The sequence below is a fragment of the Dasypus novemcinctus genome, chromosome 1 (assembly GCF_030445035.2).
Source record: "Dasypus novemcinctus isolate mDasNov1 chromosome 1, mDasNov1.1.hap2, whole genome shotgun sequence".
Lineage (NCBI taxonomy): Eukaryota > Metazoa > Chordata > Mammalia > Cingulata > Dasypodidae > Dasypus > Dasypus novemcinctus.
The window spans coordinates 40,923,994-40,935,557 of record NC_080673.1 but is presented as its reverse complement, the minus strand read 5'-3'; the positions used below and the strand labels follow the sequence as shown (position 1 = coordinate 40,935,557).

The window sequence follows — 11,564 nt, the reverse complement described above, 5'->3', positions numbered from 1 at the left end:
AAGACCTATTAGATTGATACTTTTATTTCATAATTTAATCTTTCAACTGCAGATTTAATATCCAATTAAATCCTCTTTTTAAAAACAACACTCACTTCAGAGAATAATTAGCATGTTAAGCAAAAGGCTCACTCATTATTTGGGGGCCTGTATACAGCTCAAACAACTGCAGTCAACTTCACAAAAAAGATGATTTCCAGAAGCCAAGGAGATGATTGGTGAAGTAATTATGTTATTGAAGGCCCTTTTCCAGAACTGAAAGATGAATCACATTTGCATAGGTAAAAACAAAGCCTCAAATGGGAGAAAATAAACCAAACTTGTTTTGCAGAAACAAAGGAAAATGATGCTTCAGTAGTTTCTCTTTTGGCAACATTTTCCTGTTGTTGCCAAACTAGGCAGGCGGGAAACCAAATCCTCAGTGGGGCAGTGAGTGAGGCCCTGGGCATGCCTCTGAAGCGCTAGGTTCCCACAGAAAAGCTGCAGCATCATTGCAATCCTATGTAAAGATTCATTCACTGATATAGGAGGTCTTGTTAAAAAAGAATATAAACATGACAGGATTTTAGCAGATGGACATTCCCTCTGAGGTGTCCACACATCTGCAGCGCTCCCCAAATATCTACACTCCCCACCCATCGCCTTTCAAGCAGTGGTGTTGACAGAAATTCCTACCATCACAGTCATTTTTAAGATAAGGGTCCGGTTCACCGGTGGGGGTGCCCTGGGCGTCGCGGTCACCAGGACCCGGCACTTGGGGTTCGAGGTTCTGCGGTCGCCATGGAGAAATTCTTACTTTTTTATCTTTGAATTTGTGTTTTGTAAGGAAACTCCGACGGGACCATGGGGCCTGCGTCAAGGGCTTGAAGGCCGGCTCACACACGTCTGGACACCGGCTGCCTCCCCACCTCCCTGGAGCAGTCCCCTTGGTCCCTGCCCGGCCCGCGGCCGCCCCCGGCCCTGAGCGCTGGCAGCCCTACGCTGCATGGCTGGGTGGATGACTTCGCGCTTCTCTCCCCCACCCTGGAACGGGGCTGCAGGGGTTGCAATACCCTTGTGGGTCTCTATCCCTTGTGGCTCGGAGCAGTAGGCCCCTATGGAGGAGCACTGCCCGACTTCCCCGCCTTTGGCCTGGAAATGGTGCCAAGGTCTCCGGGTTGGTGGGAGAAGGAACTGGGCAGCCACCAGACCTGCGCGCATGCGCCCTACGTGTGGGGAAGGTCCACGGGCACGCGTGATAGTCTGCACTTGACCCACAAATACCCTTGTACTTGAGGGAACAGGTCTGTTCCATGCCTGGGGCAGGGGGTGAGACCCAACCTTCCAAATATTAACCTTTCTGATGCCAGCACCCTCTAAGGTAAGTCACCAAATACAAACTGTGTGATTTCAATGATTCTGCATCCAAGTTAAATGCATTTAAATATATTTGCATTTAAAACTGGTCTTGCACAATACAAAGGTGAACAGTGAAATTCATGTTAATAATATATATTTTTTCCTTATAATGACATTAAATAGCAAATAAAAACAGTGTAAGCCAACAGAGAAACTGCAGAAGAAAGGAAAAGCTTTATATCTTTGTACATTTAATCCCACTTTTCTCCTTCTTTTTGACTGAACAAGATGTCTTGCATTTTCATTTTGCAATGGACCCCACAAGTTATGTAGTCAGTTCTATTTGGGGTTTAGCATTATCTCTAGAAGCCTCCTTAGGAAGCCAATGTGTTATCTTAGGGCAGCGGTGGACAAACTTTTTCTATAAAGGGACAGACACTATTTTAGGCTTTCCGGGATCCTACAGTCTTTATCATAATGACTCAACGTTCCCATTGTAGTAGGAAAGCAGCCATAGACAATACATAAAGGAATGCGTGTATGTGTGTTTCAGTAATATTTTATTTACAGATAAATGTGGCCTATCGACCAACTCCAGGTTAAAGGGGAAGAAAGGCCCTTTCGTGCCTTCCCACAATTCCTTTTCCTCAATCAGCTAGGTGCCATCTTAGATAGCAGGACAGGACCCTGATATAAGATAAAAGAAGGTCTTCACTCAAAAGTTTTGCTTTAGCAAGAATAGCCTAGAAAATCCTGAAAAGCAAGAGCAATATTTTAAAGCTTCTATGATTAAAATAGTATGATATTAGCATGCAAACAAGATCATAAATACAGAAACAGGCCAGTCACATGCGGAAATTTAACGTATGATCAAGGTGGCATCTTATAGCAAAGGGGAAAAGATGGACTTTTAAGTAAGTGTTGTTGAGTTCACTGAAAAGTCATACAGAAAAAGATAAAATAGGATCATTTTTTCATCCAGGCCCAGAATTATGAATTTCAAATGGAACAAAAATTTAAGTGTAAATAAAAATGAAGCTATATAAGTACTAGGATAAATTACAGATGAATTCCCCTAAAAAATAGAAGCTGGAAAATTTTTCCTAATTATGACTCAAAGTTTGGCTACTGGAAAATTAAGTAAAACACTTTTGTAAGGCTAAAAAGCATCATAAGCAAAATTTAAAAACAGGAAAAGAAATAACAAACAGGAAAAAATATTTGCAACTAATTCATGTAAATGTAAGAATGTAAATGTAAGAACGATTAAGAAAAAACGTATAGTCCTGAATTTTTTATTGGAAGTATCAGTATGAATTAAGACAACTTTTATCTTAAAAACAAAACACATTTGCATTGAAAAGGCCCAGAAACAAAATCAACTCTGTGCCAGTGAATATCCTAGTACCCAGACTGTAGTCTTTAAATACCATTTCCCCTAAAAGGAACCAGGTCTCCTGGAGAAAAAGCAGATTCCAAATCTAAGAGAGAATATGTACAAGATGAGTCAGGATATCACACGGCAAGGAAGACATCAAAGACAAGTGGAGTCATGTTAAAAGAACTCAGGAGCCAACTTGAAGAGGCTCCCAGTAGCCAAAAGTGGAACAATATGACATCAAAAAGAATAATCACTGCAATGGATTGAAAGACATCAAATATGTTTAAATCCATGAGTTCGGAAATAATACTTGACAAAGAAACTCACTGGACATATTTAGTGGATGCCAAGGAACCAACTAACAATTATGAATCAAGCATTTATCTTGCCTTTCCTAGTTTAACGGTGCCTGAGGGTAACCAAATAGTTGATGAGAAGTTAAAAGTAGTTTTATTAATTAACCAGGGAGGAGTGATAGATTTAGGACATCACCATTTTACAACCCCTGAAGGAATAATGGATCTAGGCAGTGACCATTAATGCCTGCTGACATCACAAAAAGAGACATTATGTGCCTCTTGATGGAGGTACACAAAATTGCCTTAAAGTATTGCCAAAAAGTGGGAACTGAATTTGAAGGAGACTCTAGTCTAGATCAAAAAATCAATTTAAAAGAAATACAGTGGATAAAGGAACATTTTAAATAACATCGGGATGTGGTCAGCAAAAGCTAGACTGTGGAAAACTACAGAACAATAAATCTCTTTATTCAACAAATAAGTTGCAAGGAGAGAAGGAGGGAATGAAAGAGAGCTAGGAGGAGGAGGAGGAGAAGAGGAGGAGAAATTTTTATAGATTATAGTAACAGGCTTAAGAGATATCAAGAATCATATGACACTGGGCTAATTTGATATAGGATTGAAACAAAGAAACTGTAAAAAGACGATAAGAAAATCAGGGAAATCTGAACTACATATTTGGTAATATTAAGTAATTATTCATTTCTTTCAGGCATAATGGTGGTATTTTGGTTATGTTTAAAGAGAGTTCATTTTTAGAAATATACATGGCAACATTTATGAATGAAATAATATATATTGGATTTACTTTAAAACCCAGCTTGAGAGAAGAGGAGGTAAGGGAAATATGTGAAAGTGGAGATGAAACAAGATTGTTCTTGAGTTGATCACTGTTGAATCTATGATAAATATATGGGAGTACATTATATTATTCTCTCCATGTCTGTATATATTTGAAATTTAATAATAAAGCCCTGTTTTTAAAATGATTTTGTTTCCTTGTGAGAGGAAAGGGCTTTGGGGAGTTCTGGTTAGGTCAGGTACAACAGGAGCTCCAAGAACACTTAATGAGTAACTACTACATACATAGCTTAGTGAGACTACCTAGAAGGGCACTGCAAGAGTTCAAGTGAAAGATACTATAGAATTATTGTGATGGTAATAGAAATATGGAAAAGAGAGGAACAAAAGTTATTTCTTTTTAAGGAAAAATGTTAGCCACTGCAAAATCTATGCAGACTACAATGAAGGAAGCTTCAGATGTGCTTTATTTAATGTCCTTTGGAGGACCAATGAACAAGTCGGTTGTCTAAAAAGACAATGGATTTCTATTTGAATGGAAATTTAAATTCTATCAATTCCATGAGTATTAAATAACTTGAGAACTTGTATCTTTCTATTAATTTATGTTCAGAAACCTATTATTCCAGTACAATTTACAAGGTCTTCACTTTTATCTACAAAATAAATACATAACAAGGTTCCCTTTAGAATAATTAGCGATGCTCCATATAACCATCTGCCACTTACCAGTCCTGATCTTTATCTTCTGTGTTTATTGCAACCTCTCCTCTCATATATATGGTCTTATATGAGACCACTCTGGGCCTGAGGTGGTCTCTTCGGAGTTCATATAAGGAGACTTCCCTAAAGTTGCCTCAGGGAACAGAGGATCTGTTGAAATATGTGAAGACTGCGACTGGGGCTGGAAAACCATCTAGAACCAGACAGACCCCAGCATTAACCAGACCCTCTGCCTCTCTCTTCTGCTGACCCTGGCTTTCTCTGTGCCACTGTCCACAACTTCTTTTTTCTTAGTTTCTGACCAGTCTTAACTTTAACTTGCACTAGATCCATCAGTGCCTCTCGGAGTCCTCTATCTGATGCCTTGGTGCTGTGTACTTTCAGTTTCATTTCCGGTGAAGTCACCTATGATTGGTCCAGCCCCACCTCCCTGCACATTCTGCAACCTATCGGATCAGAGGACTCCGCTCATCCAATCAGCTGTGCCCTGGGGAAGAGGTGGGCTGAGTCTTATAGCGCAAAACATGGCTGTCTGGAAGTGCCGCCGGAGGGTAGGCTGTGGATAAGTTAGAATGTCTTCGAAGGGGCCATGGAAAGTCTGATACAAATTTCTCATACATTTTGCCAGCCTTGGGTATACTGCTGCTAATTTTGATGTGTGCCTCAAAACCTCTTTGTGCCTCCATTTACCAACTCCCAAATTCGAACACAGTTCAAACGAGAGGATTCATTTAGGGATTGCAACCTACCTAGAACAGCCCGTCTGGAGATGACCTTGGGTCCCAGGAAGAAAACTCTTTCAACCCCTGCCACCCTCTCAGTTCCATAAGAGATATGCATGGACCAAATTACCATCTTGGACTCTGGGGGAATTGCTTGGGAGATTGGGGGGGAGGGGGGGTGCGGGGCATGGTTTGCTTCTGCAGATTACTTATCAATTTTTAAAGCTAACAAAAATTGACTAGCTACAGTTTGTTGAACATTCATTATGTGCCAGGCAGCGTGACCAGAGCTTTTACATTTATGCCTCCTGACAACAGGAAGTTTCTCTACTTTAAAGATGAGTAAACTGAGGCTTAGAGACTCTGAGTGGTTTGTCTAAGGTCATACAGCTACTATATGGGAATCCAGACTTTGTATCCAGAACTGACTCTCTAATCAATACATCATGTTTTCTTTGGTGATGGACACCATCACCCCTACCCAATGGCCACTGGTCATGTCACTTTGCTCTACTAGAGCCTCATTGTTTCTTCAATGAATAAGAACCATATTTTGATCATTGAAATTTTCCCAACTTGTTTGTCTGGACATTGCTAGGTACCCAAGCTGCATCTCAGGGACCTGCTCATTAGGTACAAATGTTCCTGATTTAGCAAACTCATTCAATGGCTGTAATATTTTTGATAGGGGGGCCTTGGCCTGCATAGCATGCAAATGTATTTCAGAATGAACTCATTTATGATCACATTAAGAAAAACTACAGCATAATGAGTTTCTGTAGTCTTGTTTAGGAAAAGAGAACTTTTATACTCTGCAATTATCCAGAGCAGTAAAGCAGCAAAGAAAGCCAGCATGTTAAATAATAATTGCAAATGTTATATAAATGAGAGTGGTTTGATTGAATTTATTAGATATGTGTTGCTGGCATTTTAAGATATAAAGCATTTATCACAAAATTATGATTTCTTCACTTAAGCTCATTAGGAAATCACACATCAATTCACACATAATTGCAGAGGAATTTCTGCTGTTCCCCCCACAAATCATTACCATGTTAGCGAAAGTTGAATTGGTTTTTCCATGATTTGGAAATTTGGATTCTCAACGGGAAACTATAGAGAGAGGAGCCACACCTCACTGGGGGACCCATCTTCTCAAATCAGTCAGAGAAAAGTGTGGCCTAATGACTCTGAGATGAAGAGGCCGGGGCTAGTTGAGAAGCCTTCCACTGGAGGCTTTCCCTCTCTCATCATAATCTAACCGTGGACCATCCCGTTGCCAGGTACTTAATGAAGAGTTAAGAGTCTGCAGATAATTACTTGCCCCAGACATGTGATGATCACTGAGAGTAAGATGGAGAGGAGGGAATTACAAGAAAAAAAAATTTTTTTAATAAAGGGTTATATATATTATGTCTAAGAAGTTTGTTGAATTTGGACATTCATTTATAGTTACTGAGCAAGATACAAGCCTACCAAGTATTCATCACCAACAAAGAGTAAAAATTGTCTTTGATATTGATATAGATTCCAGGTAAAAAGTGTACATCCTTGCTTTGGATCTATAAGACTGACTCTCGTTCTTTTCCATATAAACAAAATGAAGTAAACTACTCCAGGACGTAATAGGAGGAGATGGTAGGAGAGAAAGTGAAGTAGGCAATATATAAGAGCAATAACTGAGTGTTAGAAGAAAATATATATATATGGGGTTTGTATTAGTCAGTCAAAGGGGATCCAATGCAAAATACTGAAACCGGTTGGTTTTTATAAAGGGTATTTGTTTGGGGTAGGCGCTTACAGATAACAGGCCATAGAGCATAAGTTACTTCCTTCACCAAACTATATTTTCACATGTTAGAGCAAGACGGCTGCCGACATCTGCAAGTGTTCAGGCTTCCTGGGTTCCTCCCTTCCAGAGTCTTGCTTCTTTCTGGGTTCAGGGCTCCTCTCTTCCCCTGGCTTGCTTCTTCCTGGGCTCAGTGTTCCTCTCTTCCTGCGATTTGCTTTTCTTTCTTCTGTGAGCTTACTTCCCGGAGCTCCAGCTTAAGGCTTCAGTATCAAACTCCAACATCAAAACTCCAACATCAAAAACCCTAACTCTCTCCTTTGCCATGCCTTTTATTTGTCAGTCCCCACGACCAAGGGGCAGGGACTCAACACCTTACTGACATGGCCCAATCAAAGCCCGAATCATAATTTAATCATGCCCAAGTACAGACTAGTTTACAAACATAATCCAATATCTATTTTTGGAATTCAGAACTATGTCAAACTGCTACAGGGCTGTAGAGAGTATGAATCATTGGTCCACTTTCTCATTATATAAAGAGATCTTTTGAATCAATAAGAAAAAAACAACAATCCAACAGAAAAATGGGCAAAGATCATGCAAAGTGCCCCACAAAGAAATACAAAAATGGATACAGGAGAGATGCTCAACCCTATTTATAATTAAATAGATGTAAATCAAAACAACAATGAGATGCAGGGAGCAGATGTGGCTCAAGTGGTTGGGTACCTACCTCCCACATGGGAGGTCCCAGGTTTGGTTCCATCGCTTCCTGAAAACAACAACAACAAAACAACAAACAAAACAAACTCAGGGAAGCCAATGTGGCTCAGTGGTTAAGCACCAGCTTCCCATGTAGGAGGTCCCAGTTTCAATCCCCAGCCCCTGGTACCTCAAAAAATAAAAAAAAGAAGACGCAATTTTTAACCTATCAGATTGAGAAAAATTTAAAAGTTTGGTAATATACTATGTTGGCCAGACTCTGAGAAACAAACATTCTCATACAATTGGTGAAGTGTGATGTTAAAATTCACCTTTCGACCCAGCAATTCTAGAAGTTTATTCTAGAAATAAATAAATTTTAGAAATTTATTCTGGCATTACACTTATACATGTTGACAGCATCATTTGACAACAGAAATGACAGGGATTTTCTTTGTAGTTGTATAATAGCAACCTAAATTTTCTAAGAATTAGGAACTAGGTAAAGAATGCCAGGTAACAGCTAAAATTAAATGATGAGATAGGTTTATTTTTACATATTGGGAAATAACAATCTCCAAGAACCATCATAAAGTTTTAGAAAGGGAAGAAAGGTGTATAATATGCTAGTATTTGTATAAAAACAAAAGGATATACAAATATATGTATATAATATATGAAATGAGAATACAACTTTGCCTATTGAGAATGGATAATAGAATTTATGCTATCATTGCTTGTGCTGAACCAGCAATAGAAATTTTAGAATTTATTCAATATAATTATGCAGGCTTTTCCTTTTTCTTTGCTAGAAAGACAATCTTTGACATTTAACCTATGTGTGCATGTGTATGTATGTACATGAACATAAATATATACACACATATATATGCTTGTACATGGACTATTTCTGGAAGAATACTAAAGAAATTGTGGTAGCCTCTGGGAAAAGGGGGGCTGAGGGTTCAGGAGGAGTATGTTTCACAAATTTCTTCACAGTATTCTATTTTTTAAAAATACTACATTGCTATATTACCTTTTTTTTTTAGGAGGAACTGGTGTTGAACCTGGGATCTCATACATCGGAAGCAGGTGCTCAACCACTGAGCTACATCTGCCCCTCCTATATTAAATTTTTAATTAAAAAAAGCACAACTTATATCTTGTGATATAACTAGAAATGGAGTCTGTGAAAATTATTAAAAGAAGGAAAATCACAATTTACTTTCTTGGGAGCAGAAGGTCCTCATTTTGAGAAGACAGACAAGGTCAAATGGAGGAAGCAACTCTGAAGCTGGACACAGAGGGTTATTGCTGCACACATCTGGGTTTCAATTTCTCTGCTTCTAAAATAGGGAAAGCAGTGGAGGAGCAATATCCTCCCCTGCCCCTCCCTGCCTCTCAGGAGGTGTTTTAAGGGTGAGTGAACTATTACATGAAGTGCTGCCTAATGGCTTTTCTATAGCACATCTCCTCTGAAAAGATATGGGAGATAATGACAGGCATCAGTATTAAAATTCCCCTTCAGAAAGCAAACCCACCTTTTGGAGAGAAACTTTCTTGGAAAGTGATTGAACTTCAGGGAATTAATGCAAGTTGAAAATCTTTAAAGAAAATGGCTTAATTAAAACCTCAGGACCTTTTGCTTTGGGTCATTTTGGGAACTGGAATTTCTTTTCGACTTGCCTTGGGGCTCCTAAGGCCTTTGGGGGCCCTTGAGCCCACATCTCCACCCGCAGAGTAGAGGCAGGGATTTAGAGAGCATGTCCATGTGTCCCTTGGTCCCAATGGGAAGTCCCAGATAAAACATTCCTGCACCCCAAATCCTTCAGTGCTCTGAAAGTATGCTTTCCCTTCCTGGACCTTACCTGATTCCTCGTCAAGGATTTGAATGATTTTATCCCTACTCTAAGGGGAACAGACGCTGACTCCGGCTAGAGCATGCAGGAGGCCAGTTAAAACTGAAAACAGAACCAAGGCTTTAAAAAAAACAAAACTGCTGAGACTCAGGCAGTTCAAGGCATTTTCGCCAGGGAACGAGCTTTGCATAATGAGCTCAGCATGCTGCTAGCCTAGGATCTGAGCTGCTCCAATCCTGATTTGCTAGCCTAATAGCCAAAACAGAGAGAGAACCCAAAGTCTTCTCGAAGGATTAGCTGAAGTATTATACTTTTATTAATGCTCAAATCGCCAAATAAGGGAGAGCAGGAAAAAGGTTCTCTTGTTAAGAATGAAAAGGGGGGAAAAATTCACCTTTCTTTTCAGGTGTTGAAGGAGAAAGGCAATGAATGGAAAAATGAAACGGTTTTCTCCTTTTCGGGAAAAAATAGTTTTAACCTTCAATAACTGCAAAGGTTGCTGGAGCTTATACAAGGAAACTCTTCAGAAAGACAGGGACATGAATCATGGGTCGTTTTATCTTCACTTTAAAGCACTTGAACATTCAAATTCCCTAAAGAAAAGAGAGCTCATAGTGCAAACGATCCGATCTAATGGATTTATTAATATCCCGAGCACCAGGCAGGAGTTTCCTTCGTTTCTGTTGGTGACACCAGCAGTGTTTTTTCCTGAGGTTGAGTCACAATTTCCCTGGCCCAGGGGTTGAGGTCACTGATGAGGGAAAGTCTGAGCCGGTCTGGGTGTACTTTTTATTTTTAATGTACTAGTGAGAAGGGAGCCGGTTACAGGAAGTCAGATGCTGGAGCAGAGCTGCCTGATGCTGAGAGTTTGACGGATGTCTAAAGAATGTTCTGTTAACAGTATGAAGGTTCAAGATGGCAAACTTGGAAGGAGCAATCCGACTAAGTGCCTTGAAAAAGGCCACGCGCAGGTTGCCCAGTGCGGTGACCTTCCAGGTCAGCGAAGCAGTAGGGATGGGTGCGAAGTAGCCGACTTGCCTTTCCCAGCGACATGTGAAGGATTACAGGCCAGAAGTCTTTTGCCATAGGAATTCTTTTTCTCAGACAAAGGGCTGATGCATTTCCTTCTGCCGCAACACACCAGGGCCAAACGTTGATGGGACGTTCTCTCATCAGATATCCAGGAGCGCGTGCCCCGCGGCTCGGGCGGTGAGCAGGTGGGTGAGGCCCCTCCCGCCCGGAAGCTTGCAGATGCCAGGGTGGGACCCCTGGGAAAGGGGACCACGGTGAGGGAAAGCCCGGCTGCTGTGGCGCACGGAGGAGGGACAGCCCGGGGTGAGGAAAGGTGTCTTGGAAGAAGAGGCAGTAAGTGGCCCAGGTGGAGGAAGCCAGGTGAGCAAGGCGCAGCAGCGAGAGAGAGCACAGGGCCCCTTCCCTCCCCTTCCTCAGTCTCCTCTCAGTCCTGAACGAAGGCCTCCTCCCGGCCCCCGCAAGACAGCCCCCGGCCCGCCCACCTCTGCGCCTGCCCGGCTGTCCCAGGGCGCAGGTCTCAGGGTGCCGCAGCGCTCGCTGCAGGTGGCCCCGCAGCCCGCCCCGGGACCTGCCCCGGGCCCCACCCCGGATCTGACGCCGGCCCCGCCTCAGTCCTGGCCCCACCCCAATCCTGGCCCCACCCCAGTCCTGGCCCCACCCCAGTCCTGGCCCCACCCCAGTCCTGGCCCCACCCCAGTCCTGGCCGCACCCCAGTCCCGGCCCCACCCCAGTCCCGGCCCCACCCCAGTCCCGGCCCCACCCCAATCCTGGCCCCACCCCAGTCCTGGCCCCACCCCAGTCCTGGCCGCACCCCAGTCCTGGCCCCACCCCAGTCCTGGCCCCACCCCAGTCCTGGCCCCACCCCGGGCATTTTGATCTCTCGCTGCAGCTACTACTGAACTCTCAATGAAAAAA

The 11,564-nt window shown here is 42.1% G+C and overlaps 1 long non-coding RNA gene across 1 annotated transcript; it reads left to right on the top strand.

The window, feature by feature from the left end:
• The first annotated feature begins 1,089 nt into the window (after nt 1–1,089).
• On the top strand, nt 1,090–8,932 carry LOC131273689 (uncharacterized). Its single transcript, XR_009180989.2, has 2 exons — nt 1,090–1,360; nt 8,808–8,932. It is a non-coding gene; the product is annotated as an uncharacterized lncRNA (long non-coding RNA).
• The last annotated feature ends 2,632 nt before the right edge of the window (nt 8,933–11,564 follow it).